The 12,864-nt window shown below is 40.5% G+C and overlaps 1 long non-coding RNA gene across 3 annotated transcripts; it reads left to right on the top strand.

The window, feature by feature from the left end:
- The first annotated feature begins 2,211 nt into the window (after window positions 1-2,211).
- On the top strand, window positions 2,212-9,601 carry LOC105060267 (uncharacterized). 3 transcript variants are annotated; one of them, XR_012136245.1, is made up of 4 exons: window positions 2,212-2,433; window positions 5,046-5,700; window positions 6,070-6,192; window positions 8,853-9,601. It is a non-coding gene; the product is annotated as an uncharacterized lncRNA (long non-coding RNA). The 3 variants fall into 3 exon arrangements; XR_003798460.2 differs by lacking the exon at window positions 6,070-6,192; XR_012136244.1 differs by having other exon boundaries at window positions 5,046-6,192.
- The last annotated feature ends 3,263 nt before the right edge of the window (window positions 9,602-12,864 follow it).

Genomic DNA, 12,864 nt, shown 5'->3' with positions numbered 1-12,864 from the left:
TCGGTCGGGGTCGTTTGTCGAGGTCGTCGGTCGGGGTCGTCGGTCGGTATATCCCAACATTAGCCATTATGCATTTTGAACCAATGTAAAATGCAAGATTCATGCCAGCATATTCAGTTTGTCAAATGCCATCGGAAACTCAAAGAGGAAACTTGTTCTCTCCAGGAGCTCTGAATTAGTTAGAACTCTTGCGCCTGAATTAGTTAAAAATCACAATGGACGAAAGAGAATATTGGGAGTTCAGTACAGAAGATGTTTTATCCATTCGTATTCTTTGTTCATCTGCAGACAGTGCATTATTATGCTATGAATACTTTTCTTTTTTTTTTTCCGTGAGCTTGCCGAGTTATGAAATGAGCAAGAATACAAGATCATCAAACCTAACAAGTTTCCAGTTAAGAGGATACTCCGTTGCCAAGTTATGTCATAATAAAATTTGGATGGAGTCAAAATACAACAAGGTAAAATGTAGATGCATCCTTTAAAAAGATAGGCCTTAACATGATGGTAAGGTTGCTTCACAATGATCTAGCTGTTATAGGTTCAAAAGATGAAATAGTCTCTCTGCATGCACTTTTGTAGACGCATCCTTTCCAATTGTTGAGAATCGTCCTTCGCAGGGTTCTATCTAATGTGATCATCTTCTATATCTTGCGTGCTTTTTATTAGAGTTATACAAATTCAGGGCCTTTCTCTTATAGCATATATTCCAATTTTATCTTGTTGAATTGAAAATTGAATAGAAAGCTCTCTTCTTTGGATCTTTCTAAGAGAAAGATTGATACTCTGAACTCTTAAGGCCTATTTGGATGATTGGTTGAAAACCTATAAGATTCACGGCTTGAGCTAGTACAACCAACAAGATCATAGAATTACAAGTTGGGCTAGATATATATTCATGAGTACCTAAAAATAGTTTTCAAGTAGGCTGGCTGAACCGGTCCGAATTTCATAGAGAGAAAAAAATAACCTACTCAAACCCTTAAAATTGTTGTCTGTCTATGGGCAAGTATATCAGATGCTAGCTTTGATCTACCAAATTTAGCAACTCTCATCTTAGCAGATGAGTATCTACTTTGTCAATAATGCAAAATTTTATTAACACTATCCAAACTTAGTTGTCTGAGGAGTGAATGTCTTTTTTGGCTTGCTGCATGCATCCTCTTCTTTTCACTTAAAAATCAATCGATCATTGGTCAACCTTTTATTGGTTCATTATTTGTGCATAATACTTGGAGGAAATATGTTTGGCCATTTGCCACTTACACTGTTACCAAAAGAAGCCATATTTGGATAGCTAATTACTGAACTCAACTTTTTAAAGAAAATTATCATGCTAAGAGAAAGTTATTTATGTAGGAAATCATCGGCAACCATCAAGGAGGGAACTATCAAAATAAGAAACCACCAAAAGAGGGTAGTTGTTGGAGATGACTAACAATTTATATTATACGAAGATAGAGACTTCAAAAGAATCTTAGATTATATTTTGAATGATAACTATTGGAGTTTCGTAAAGCAGCAATCAAGCCCTCTTCGACATACTTCCATCGGACATCATTGTCGCAGTCTTTTTCTCTGTTGCGGCTCTCATGACGGCCCAGCTCGCGATCGGCCTCACGATAGTCAGACCCTGATGGAATGGTGTGAGAGGGGTTTCTTGCTCGCCATCATGCTCTGTGTTTCTCTTGCTATTGAGATTTTAGCTCAGAAAGAAGGGTTTCAAGGCTTTCTGAGACGGCAAAAAATACGTGGCCTTTAAAGATTCATATACGTATCAAATGAAGGTTCTGCCGATATATATACCTCCATTTCATCCTGTATCTGTCCATCCCGTAATCCGATCTATTTCATCATTAAAGCGTATCCCTCTTAAAGTGGGTCTAATTATTACTTGGACCAAGTCCAATACACCACGCCAAATCCCACGGATAACACGCCACGGTACCCCTTGTAGTTCGCCAATTCCCAATTGCGCGTTATCCAGAGTGCGTATGCTCGGAGATTTGCCCGGGCCCATGCAATTATTTCTCCTCTTACCGCTGCATCACAGCGCAACAATCTGCATACATCAAGAGTCTATATTTTAACGGATACGATGAATCCGCGTAATCAAGGCGAGCGGTGTAGATCTGCGTGGATTCTACGCACTTCTCTAAACCGCCTCTACACCTTATAAAAGGGTGGGCCACGGCCGCCTTGATCGTTAATTCGTTATCGTCCCCACCACAGTGCTCCAGAGTCTTCGAGCAAGGGCTACAACAATGGAGTTGCCAACCGAGGTGGCGACGGCCGTCGCTCGTTCCGCCGTGCGCTGTGCTCGACGTGGCACTCGATGCCGTCGACGACCTCGGAGGCATCCTTTCCTTTCGGCTATCGTGCCTCCGGCGCCTCTCCCCGCGTCGCCGAACCTAAGTTTTCTCTTTCGCGACGGTATCCACCCTCCTCTTCTACCTCTTTTTTTGTTTCTTAAACTATTTCCGATCCCTTCTTTAAACCCTCGAAGTCCCTCCAGGCGACTAATCGTCCTCTCCCAAGAAAAGCTTTGGCATGGGTATCCTTTTGTCAACGTAATCATCTCTCCTTTTTCCTTCCCCCTACTTTTAACGATTCCTTTTTCATCAATCTTGGTTCGTTTCCCATATTTTTAGTGATTTGTTGGGTCAAGATTCGTTCCTTTTCTCGGCGTCATTCGCAATATCAGCCGGCCAACGAAGCTCTTAACGGCATTCTCACCCTTTTCTGTTCAAAAGAGATATTGCAAGTTTTTCTCTTCCCCCTTTTGTTTCTTCGGTTCTTTGTTTTCTCTTTTCTTGACGCCGGATTGTTTCTTCTCTTCTTTGCTAGCAAGAAAGTAGAGACATTTGCAGGGCCCGGGTCATCTGTTACATATGAGGTTCATGTGTGTTCCTCTAATTCACTTTTTCTTTTTCTTTTTTTTTTTTAATCTCCATTTTGATCTTCTTTTTCTTTTTCTTTTTTCTGAATATCTGATTTAGGTTTATCTGACGTCTTTGTTATCTGGGCCGGATTTAATGTTCTCTATCTTGGTCTTGAATTCTGTGAATCTTAAGTTACCTTGGGTCTTCTTTTTTCTTTCATCAGTCTGTTTTCTTGATTTTGTTTATTGCCTGTTTCCGTGTTCTTCTGATATATTGTTATTGACTTTTTTCTTGATGAATATAGGAGGCAACAAGTATTACCCCACCTGTATGGTTTTTTCCCTCTCTCTACCAAGGTTCTATTTGTAAATCAGCATGCCGAATCTTTAACAGTTATAACTTGGTTGTCGATCAGGTTCGAAGCTGAAGCAATCAGAATAAATTGTATGTTTGACAACTTATTCCACTTGGCTCATTAATTCTCTTGCGTGTGATAATATTGCAATCATATAATTCTTCTGTTTGTGCACAAGATGAGTGTTGCTGAAATAATTATTAAATAGGAGAAAAGATAAAATAAGAAATGAAGTCATTAGTAAATGTGGAGGTAGCACGAATCGAGGATGGATTGAGAGTAGAATGACTTAGATGGTTTTGGATTTTTAGAATTTAAGCTGAGGGATGCACTGATATGAAAGAGCAATTGGATACATGTCGAAGGAAATAAGGATAGAGGCAGATCAAAAATCACCTGGGATGGAGTTGTAAGGAAGGACTTGATATCGCTATATTTTTCAGAAGGTATGATCCTAAACAAAGTGAAATGGAGAAAAGAGATTCAGGTAGCCAACCCCAACTAGTTTGGGATTAAGTCTTATTTGAGTTGAGTTGTTAACATTCTATTGAGAACCATTGTATAAAGAGCAGGAAATCTAATTGTGCCACTGTTGGATAAAACTCAGACTCCTTGGCAAATAGAATGTTGGCTAGTACTTTTTTAGAGTGTTGTTATTGTTGGATTGTTGACATTAGGATATGGCTATTCCATTCCATCTTTTTATGCCAAACAACCCAAAATCCTTGCTTGCTGTTTAAATCTATAGATGTCAATCATTCATGTTAAATGTTTTAGTTGTTCTACCTTATAAATAGTTCCTATTCTAGTTTTTTGAATAGGCAATATGATGTGTCTGGACTATCTCGATGCAGTAATATCGTAGTTGTGGAAGCAGGGTTTTGCTCCCACCTATTTGGCCTAATATATTTTGATTGGGCATGCCTTTTTCTTATCAATATCAATATATAATATCTAGCTGAGAGAAATTACATTTGATCTTTTTTTCCCTTATCTACATGCATGTGTCTTACTGCTAATTTAACAAACCATTCTCTTTATTGGTTGAATCAATATGAACCTAGATTTAGAATCAGCAAGTGTTTTTCCAATAATTCTGTTTTGACATTGTAATTTTTTGTGCATATTTTTTAAAAATCCATCTTGTATTTCTTTATTTTAAAATATTTTGACTTTATCTTTCTTTTCATACTAATTTTCAAATGTTAAAACATGCAAGATTCAGAATTGAAGATGAAAGATGCTAGTGCAGCTTCAGAACACAATGCTACACAATCTGAAAAGAAGAGGGTCCTAGTAACATGATGGTGTTTTGGTTTTCTAGATGTATGAAACTGAAGTTAGTTTTGTCTGATGTAACCTGAAACTTCTGCTAGTAATCAAAATCATGCATTTGGATTTTGTTGAATTTGCCGGTGAAGGAGGAACTCAAGAAGTATTTTTTTGAAAAAATGGTTCTTTTGTGTACGGACTAATTCTTCCCTACATAATGTTGTCTTCTTTGATATGTAACTTGTAAAACTTTCACCTTTTTTTCTTACAATAATTGCTTTAAAAAAATTTCTTTCTCAAAATTTGCAGCTTGAAACACTCAATCCTCTTTCCCCCTTGTAAAACAGACACCTTAGTTCAAAAATTTTCAGCTAGCAGAAACTTTGTTCTCTTTTCCCTTCCTTTCACAGAAATCTTGAGCTTTCTTCTGAAAAAATTGTGATTATGACGTTTCATGAATTTTCTCATTGAACAAGGTCATTTTGAGTAATGAAGTTTGTCCATTCTGTTGTACATTCACCTCCAATTGTTTGCAGGTACCTGAAATGAGTCTTCTAGAACTGTGGGGACGTGGAGGAACACTTGATTTGGCCATGCGACAGGGGCATATACCCTTTAGAGCTTATATTGTCTCCCTTTTTGTCGCACATTAAAATAGACTTCTGTTCTTGTATTGCTAATATTGTATATTCATGAAAAGACAAACCCGCTTCTTGATACATATAAGCTAACCTTGTAAACACAAAGCAGGGAAACATTATTGTTAGCAGCTGCATGTTTTAAATCATGGGTGCTGATTGGGGCATGCTTACTTTAATTAACCTATTCAAACATGTTCTTGGTTTGTTTCTCCTCTCATGCTAGCTGATGATGTGTTTGCTTCCAAACGTATCGATGCTTATTGAGATGATTTATCATCCTATCTATTAGTTCGATAAAAAGTAAATCATACACATGTGTGTGTTTATGTCTATGCATATGCATGTGTATGCATATAGATACTATTCACTGCTCTTTGACTATTTTACAATGAGGAATGCTACAGACCCAAGCATGGTACCCAGAAAGGAGGCACCATGTGACATAATGAGATTGTGTAGTTTGGGATGTCAGTGCCATACGCAGCAGGTCCCTGATGCAAGGAACCAATCCCTTTCCAACATGTGGCCCGACGCTTTTTCTTTGTACCAGGTTTGGGCCTCAAATCAGTTTCGTTTAACAATGGTTTGCCCATCCTTTTTTTTCTTTTTTTTCCAAAGCATGGTATAGAAGTTCATTTTTTTGTCTCCATTCTGCTTAGCTTGAGGCTTGGAAGAAAGATTTCAAAGTGAATAATCAGACGTCAATAGTCCCCATTTTATATCATTGTAGATGCCAAATTGTATCATTTTTATGAGTTTTGCCGGAAGTAAAGTAATTCTTAACAAAGGGCAGGAATTGTGTGAGCAATACTATATTTGTCAAAGGTTTTGGTAGATCTGCTGAAGAAGAGCGGGTATTGTTTTAGATGTTTAAATCTTCTCTTTTTGTGCTGTATCGTATTTATTGAATATTTTGCAGATCTAAACTCCCTTGAGGAGCATTTTGGATCTGCAGATAGATTACTTAGGTTTCTCATGATCATATGTGTTTACTTTGGAGTTTGGACTTCCTCCAACCACAAGTTCCTTTTGTTCAAAAATGGTATTCACCCTTCCTTTGATTCCTATCCCTCCTCTTTTTTTTTTTTTTGGATCAATTTCTGAGGCTTTCTTTAAGTCCTTGCTGCTCTCCAGAACAAACAATATATGATTAGTTTTTGTATATGATTAAGCCTTCATGTGCTTTCCTTTGAATTACTTTTTCCAGCTTGCCGTTCTCTTTCTTTATTTTTTTTAAAATATTTAACACAACAATTTCTATATATGGGGTCTTCATATAATTTAATATTTGCCTATAAATCTGCTTTAAATTAGAGGAGAACAATATACATTTTATGTTTGTAACTTAGAAATTATTGACATCATCCAAGTATTATTCTACTAGGCTTGATCACTCTTCTTGCATAAGATGAGCAAATTGTATTATGAGATGTGTTGGAGAGGCTACCAGGTCTTGCTACTAGGTTCAGAATCAATCTTCTTAAGGCATGTTACTGCTCATAGAACCCAAATATCACCATGTCGAGGATCCACTCCCAGTCACTATGTTGGTATAGGGGCCAGTTCGGCGTACTGAGTATCAATACGCCCTCTATACTATGTATCGGTATTGAACTGGTATAGTTTGGTATATGCCCCATATCATCCGATTTAGTACAGTATGGTGTACCTAGTTTTATTGTTTTTATTTTCTTGTCCCTATGTATTTACATGAACATGTGAATGAGGAAATGAAAATGATACTAAACTGAAATAGAATGTATTAGGCTACATGAATTTGAACCATAGACCTTCCCAGTAAAATAAATCAAACTGATTATTGTCGTAATGATTCGAACTGTTTCAAAGACAGATGCATTTTATTGTATGGGGTTCTTTCATCAACTGATGTAAAGATCAGTTAGTCCACCATATTTTTTTGTAACAGGAAAATAATGAGATTTGAAATCAAGCAAGGAGGGGAATGAAGGGATTATGGGTAGGTTGGTGGAAAACAGCAGTACCTAACATAGCATTTATAATTTATAGAGGATAACTTTAATTTCTAGATGTGTTGCATAGGTCATCTATAAATGATGGCTTGGTACAGGTTTGGAGAGTGATATATGCAAGTTCATGAGTTTTTTTTTTTTTTTTTTTTGGGGGGGGTTTGGTGTGGGGGGGGGGGGGGGGTGGAGGTGTTAGTGTATGTTCGTCATAAACATTGGTTGCAGATGTTGTAACATGAGAAAAATTTACATACATACATATGAATGACTAAACATGCATTGTTTAGTTGCAGTCTTTTCTTTGCAATGTAAGCTTTTCCACGAATTCAACACCAGATTTATAATGTTGATGCCATGTTGAAGGGCAACTAATAATTTCTCAAAACTTTGACAGATCAGACTTTGATCCTGACATCATAAATTAAGCTTCAGATCATTAAGGTATGCATAAATGAACCATGCAGATGCATATTATTATGCATAAATTGTGAATGTCTCCGAACTCTGAACAAAGTTCATATATATTAACACCAAGTTTGACTAAAACTTAGCTATCTTGAATCAGTTCTTAGCTTCTATCATGTCGTAGAAAAATGTCTTTGCTGTGAGGAATTGAGTGAGGAGCCTCCATGCTATACACACACGCAAGCATGCACACACCATACACTCAAATACATATATTTCACATATTTCAGATCCAAGCATTGTAAATTAGGATCAACTGCCAAAATCAGGAATATAGGGAAGGATCTGGTGGTGAAGTGCCTGGGAACTGTCATCGTTACTTCAAAATTTATAAAACAATAAGAAATATTGACTTATTTGGTGTTAAAATTATTAGTTCCATGATAGCAATATGGGACTTCCGGTTGAAGAAGAGGGTAGAAACTTCAAAAAGCCGAGGTAGGAAGCTTTGAAAAATACAGATTTGAGCGATGGTATTTTTGATCTATTGGGGACCGTGCATATTTAGACTAGGGTATAACCATGATAGCATGGGAATTGGTACTTTAGCATGATATTCTTCATTTTTGTAACAAGAAAATCTTTAGTTTTCCTTGGAGGTTCTCAAACCAGAACTAACTTGGACTAGGTCCAGTTTTTCTAGTTCTGACCCAGCTGTTCCCATTTTGGAACAAGTGCAATTTAACCGGAATGTGGAAGTTGAATACCAGCATTTCAGTTCCCACTTCAACTTATTGAGGCACAGATAATCTCTCTCTTATTAAATATCCCTGCATCCTTCACCTCTCCAAAACTTGTATCATGCTTTTCTAGGGCATCAATATTTGGTGTGCTCTTTCATTATTTTTACATAGATATTAAACTTTGCTTTTTTACTTTAGGTCTAGCATTTTAGTATATATATCACTTAGAGAGATTGTTCTGTGAAGAAGTTGCTTCCCAGTCACATGTTTATTTTCATTCTGCTTTGGGCAGGATACCAAATCTTTAGATCATTATAAACTACAGAGAGTTTCAATAATCCTACATGGCTGATAATTCATCTTTTCCTAAAATCGTTTTGGTGCCTAGTGTTCCAGTTGTATAGTTCCATGGTAAGGGGAATTATAGGATGTAACAAGAATGTACTATCATCTGCAACTAACGTATCTTCACATTTAATTATTCTTCTTATTTTCTTTTCTTGCATGTGTATGTGTGTATGACTAGCGCTTTTGTGCTTTGCTTACAATTTCTTCTCCGAATACAGGTGCTCAACCTGGCATAAGAGTTTCTAAATCGTGCTGGTAACGAGTGGACACGGAATGTGTGACGGTACCGGTCAAGAACTCATATCTATCACATTGTAAACCTACACAAGTCATCCTCCATAAATGACCGAAGACAGACAAACCCAGATCTAAGAACTAATATCATCACCTTTTGTTTTCCCCAAAACACTAATTGCCTCTGCTCGTGTCCGGTCATAGAAGATGGCCAATCTCCTCCTCGAAGTGAACTTGTTAATACGGACCTCCACTGTTTCGTTGCTCCAAATCTAGTTCTTTTGAAGAGCAACTGAAGCAGAACCTCTCAATTCCCACGTTTCGGCCACCCAAAATTTTTAAATTTTCCTTCATTCATTTACAGGACTACATAACCACAGATAGCTGTAGGATGCCGCTCGCTGTTTACAAGAGCCTGATTATGTACGGTGGGGAGAATCAAAAGAAATACGAGCGTGCACGTCCATATGTTGATTGACACGGTAGTGATGAATCATGGATATTCGTGGATCTGGTGATACTGCATCTCAAAGCTGCGTGGGGAAGGGAATGGTATACTTTGATTGTACTGAATTATAGACTATTTGTATATTTTATTTGGGGGGGGGGGGGGGTCTGGAAAGGAAATCGAACTGGATTGGAATCGAAATCGGAGGGGTCAAATCTGTTGAAGTATTTGGTTCATGAACGGAGTCTGAATCAAAATCGAAATAAAAATTTAAATTTTAGGAGAGAGAGTAGAGTTTTGAGTTTTAGGTTGATTGAATTATTTCTATTCCATCTTAAAATCGAAATGATCAAACAATTGAAGCAGGGGTTATTTATTTATATTCCTATTTCAGGCTTCAATTCCTTCCAACTAAATGTTCTCTTGATTCTCCTTGTGTTGCTGGATTTTTTATTTTTTATTTTTATTTTTTATTTTTGGGTAAGAGGGTTACATGGTCTGGCATGTGGATGATGTGGGCTGCAGAGACGCTTAGCATCCTTGAACCAATTCAAAATTCCAAAAAAAAAAAAAAAATTGTAGCAACGTTAAAACGTAATGTCAGAGAAATTTCGAGGGTGTTGCTGTGTCCCAAACATTAACAGAGGAGTCTGAGAAATTTCGAGGGTGTTGCTGCGTCCCAAACATTAACCGAGGGAGCCGTCTATGTTCAGTATGCGTTCCATCAACAGCGTTGCCATCAGGAAATGTCGTGGACGAGAGAAGGGAGATTAATTTAACACAGATATTTCAAAGGACAAGCATCTTGCAACGATGCAGGGAAAATTTCATTTCTTTACTATATCCCATTGTTGTGGCCAATCCCTCATCGTTTGATCATCGGAGACACATACCTACAAAAAAAGTCCTCACTGATTGGAGATGTCTCCAATGGAGACCCTTCGATGCTTAAGTCAGAGAGGAGACTAGGCAACAGTGGAAAAATCAGGGACTCAGTGAGAGAGAGACCGCTTATCAAAACCGTTGCCTTACCCTATTTTATAGTAGAATGCGGTATGATCCTGCCATTAATGATGTAGACAACTAGAGAGTTGTCAAATCGTCGTGGGTTGTCAGGTCATTAGAATTAACCCATGTTCTTGGCAAGACAACGTCCTATGGAGGTCATACAGCATGTCCTTGGCAGGACAACAGTCCGTGACGGTTGTACGGCGTTTGGACGGGCTGACCGACTATATATCGGTATTTGATTGCCGGGACGTCGGGTAATGACTTGGAAACACCGTCGGCTGATTTGATGCCTTATGGAAGTCGAATGTCGGCTGCCACCCCCGACAGTGAGTCGGTGATATGGGTTCGGCCGGTTGGAAATAGTATTGGCCTGTTTGGCCGGCATACCTTTGGCCGGATATTGTTGGTAGTTATTGTCGGAGTCGTCTGTCCGTCTGGTGGGTAGAGTCGGGCGTCGGTCGGAACGTTTCGAGGATAAGTCGGCGTATAGGGGTCAGCCGGTATATCCCAACAGTTAACCCCCCCCACTCCTGAGTCTGATGTCGTGTTGGCCCGCGTTACCATGTGGGCGACGGTCTCGGGCGAAAGGAGTTATTTTTCATCACGTCATGCCCTGACTCTGCCGACCGTACCAACTGACGATCCAGCATCAGACATCTCATCGGGAACGCAAACCACCGTCGGTTAATTAATTCTGAGACACGGTTTTTCCGCCACGCGTCGGGGGGCTATTGGGCTGGAACCGTTCGTGCGGATGGAGGCGACGTGGCTCGATCTGGGATAGGTGCGTCGAGCCGTCGGACCGAGGAAGGGCCCAGACGCTGCCACGTGTCAACATCCGGGAAATTCTCGTTCGACGCGCTTTCAACTCGACCGTCGAAGGGCCTTATATATATACGGCCACTCGTATCCAAAGCTTCACTTTTTACTGCCATGTTTTTGGCGCTGAGGTCCTGTCGAGTTGTCCCCCAGTCTCAAGTAGCTGTTTCCGTCCTCCTTCTTTGAAAGCTCTTCTCGAAGCTTTTCATTCTTCTTCCTTTACATCTTCGCTCCCTTTGCATTTTTCTTTTTAGTCTCTTTTTTTGGGGCTAGCATTATGGTTAGAACCTCTCTTCGAGGAAGTCAGTCGGGGAACCTGACCGATGATTTTCGATCGACCCCGGAGATGGAGGTTTCTTCACTTTCGGGGCCGAACGTCGAACGGCTTAGGAAACAATATGGTATCCCGGAGCAGTTTCGACTTTTCGCCCTTGGGACTGAGGGTCGGGTTAACAACCCGCCTCCGGACCAGGTGGCCTTTTATGTTGAGGACTTTTGGGCTGGTCTTCGCTTTTCGATTTTGGAGTTCATCCAAAATGTCCTAGATTATTACGGGCTTTGCCCGGCGCAACTGGCGCCAAACTCAGTCCGATTAATAATCAGCTTCGCTTTGTTGTGTCGGCTCTTGTCGACCTTTCTCCGCATCTCTCTCTTCCGGGCGTTCTTCATCCTTCGACCCCACCCAAAAGCCCGAGGGTGGTGGTTCTTCAATCCTCGGAAGGGCCTTTCATTCATTACCAGTATTCCATCGTCGATCCACGGGTGAAAGAATCAATTTTTCTTCACTTCTTCTTCGCTACCCTGGGGGGTTTCCTTCTCGCTGGAGCGATCCCCGAACTTAGTCGAACAAAAACGATCGAGTGGAGGCAGAAGACCGAGAGGACTTTCACCGATTGAAGGATATGTCGGTGCCGAAGCAGAGAGAGCTCGTCACCGAGCAAGCTCTCTATGACGCCGGCCTAAGTTCGATTCTCCACTTAGGTACAGTTCGGTCTGTCGATCGTCTTTTGACTTTTTCGTTTATCTTCGGACTTGTGCTAATCTTTCGTTGAAATTGCAGGCATGCCGCCGAGAGTAAGACTAACAGATGCCGACATTCGGCAATACGCGGCGAGGAAAAGACCGGTGTCCGGGGCCGGACCTTCACGGCCATCCAAGAGGCCCCAGACATGATCTCCAACTGCCGTTGCGATGGCGGCTACGCAGCCTGACACCGAACGAGCGTCGGGCTTTGAACCAGTCATCGCCTTATCGACGCTGATGGTGCCACCCGAGGCACCGTCCGAGGAAGGGACGGTGGAAGGGATAGCCGAAGGAGTATCGATGGCCTCGCCTGTGGAAGAGGTTCGGGTCGAAGCATGAGAGCCCGAACGACCTGCGGTGGCTACCGTCGCACCCTCGGGAGGAACTCGTCGAGTTCAAGCTTTCCATCTTTCTCTGATCTCCGAGCCTGGACGACTGATCGGGGGAAGGCTCCGATGGGGCCGGCAGACGACTCAAGGTCGGCGGACCGCGTTGCATCGTCCGACGTTCGGGTTCCCGAGAGAACATCGGCCTTGGCCAACCATAATTTGGTCAGGAGGTTGTGTCAAGCAACCATTCTTCCGACCGATCGGGAGCTCTTGAAGAGTCGATAGGTGACCGAGATGCTCTCTTCATTCTACCCAACCATGATCGAAGTGAGTTCTTCTTTTTCTTTCCTCTCCATTATTATTTTC

Source organism: Elaeis guineensis, chromosome 1 (genome assembly GCF_000442705.2).
Source record: "Elaeis guineensis isolate ETL-2024a chromosome 1, EG11, whole genome shotgun sequence".
In the NCBI taxonomy this organism is placed as follows: domain Eukaryota; kingdom Viridiplantae; phylum Streptophyta; class Magnoliopsida; order Arecales; family Arecaceae; genus Elaeis; species Elaeis guineensis.
This window is presented reverse-complemented; position numbering and strand designations above follow the sequence as displayed.